The sequence below is a fragment of the Bison bison genome, unplaced genomic scaffold, assembly GCF_000754665.1.
Source record: "Bison bison bison isolate TAMUID 2011002044 unplaced genomic scaffold, Bison_UMD1.0 scf7180017864377, whole genome shotgun sequence".
Lineage (NCBI taxonomy): Eukaryota > Metazoa > Chordata > Mammalia > Artiodactyla > Bovidae > Bison > Bison bison.
Genome location: NW_011494949.1, coordinates 1,345,629 through 1,347,745, shown reverse-complemented (window position 1 = coordinate 1,347,745; position 2,117 = coordinate 1,345,629).

Here is a 2,117-nt window from a genome sequence, read left to right as displayed (position 1 = left end):
GCTTATGACAACAAAGAATGTGGGAAATATGAGCACTTCTGTTCCTGAACGCTGTGGACAGAGAACTTGGTGCTGAAAGGGAGGTCAAGCAAGCGCAAACAGCAGCAGCATCCTACCCAGAGTCTGAATTTAGCATAAATTGATTTCCTGAAATGCTCATTGGTTTAGAGCTTTCTATTTCAACGGTATCAAACCAGAAGTCAATTGAAACAACAACAACAAATGCATTGTGTTTTGCAAAAACAGTTGAAGCGTCCCTGGCACCTTTGGGATGGCTTCTACTGTCGCCACGCACGTCTGTTACTGGGCAGATGCAGCATCATTTCCGTTATTGGGCAGATGCATATCATTTCCGCTTCTGCCGTCACCACGAGCGTCTGTTTTTGGGCAGATGAAGCATCATCCCCCTTCCTCTGGGCCACCTGACACAATGCCCCACTGTGTTCCTCTGGATATTGCCTTTTTTTTCCCTCAAGGACTCAAAAAAGGAAAAAAAAAATTGCATTAAAGCAAAAATCCAATCTGATGGAGAAAAAAAATTAGCTCTACTTTTGTTCATTAAGCAATGTTTACTGAAGGTCCACCCTATGGGAGGCAGTTCTGAGACTTATTTGAGGTTCTGGAGCTTAGAAAGGGCAGATATTGGGGGGGCAAGGGTGGGAGACTTCATAACTCAGGAGCTGCATGCTTGGTAGGTTGGTCGGAAAAGCGCCAGAGACAGAGAACAACTCAACAGTCGGTTTAAGGAAAGAGGAAACAGAACGTTTCTTGGAAGGAAAGGAAGAAAATTGACTTGTGGGCTGTTTATTTAGGTAATTGGAAAAAAGAAATCGCTACTGATAAAATGAAACAATTGGTTAATATTATATGTTTTATTGAATATCTTAAGCTCATTAATTTATTCAAAGACCATTTTTAGAAAGTTCTTTATGTGCTAAGTGATAAATAGAAAAGCAAATCAAAGTAAAAGCTTCAGTTCTCAATCAGACTAGCGGACCCAACAAATCAATCAAACAGTGCAGTGTCATAAATTCTATAAAAGCAGTCCTTTGAAAACTTTGTCACTGAAGGAAGGATGTAAAGAATATGGCACAAATCTAGTGCACTCAAATAGAATAATAATATTCTATTATTATGTTATGTTATTCTATGAATAATATTACTAAGATATATAAGTATATGTTAATTTATCTATATATTGATACTTCTTTCTATTTATCTATCTAATTATCAACACTCAGATAATCCAGAAAAAAGGCAAGAAAGGGGAAAAAGAAGAACAAAAATAGAAGAAATAAACAAAAAATAATAATGTGGTAGATGTACATGCAACTATTTTGATAACTACATTAAATGTAAATGGTCTAAAAGGCAGGGATTATTAAATTGTATTTTCTTTAAAAAGACAACTATACGCTATTTCAAGAAAGCTACTTTGATAATAAAAACACATATATGTTTAAAGTAAAAACAGTTTTTAAAGATTTTATTTAAATATTAAACAAAACAAATCTGGAGTAGCTATATTAATATCAGGCAATATAGACTTGGAGCAAGAAATACTACCAAGGATAAAAAGATGTTATACAATGATAAAAGATTAATTCTAAGTGTGACTACACCTAACAACAAGCACTTGAAGGTCATAAAGTCAAAGCCAATATAACCACAAGAAGAAACAGACAACGCACGTGCACTGTTGGAGGCCTCCTCACACCTCTGTCAACAGATAGGCAGAGCTAGAGTTAAGATAAGAGACACGGATCCGGGAAGACACACATGGGCTGAGCAGCGTTATTACCAAACCGGACCCAGTCGACCTTCACATCAGCAAACACTTCCCCCAGCAACAGCGGGATATGTGTTCTTTTCAAGCGTATGTGGAATAGTAACCAATATGTTGACAAATGATGTACAGTATATGTTACGTTCCATTTCTTATATGTGGTATATATTTAATTTTTCCCTGATGCTGGGAAAGATTGAAGGCAGGAGGAAAAGGGGATGGCGGAGGACCAGATGGTTGGATAGCACCACCAACTCGATGGACACGAGTTTGAGCCAGCAAGCTCCAGGAGATGGTGAAGGACAGAGAGGCCTGACGTGCTGCCCTCCAT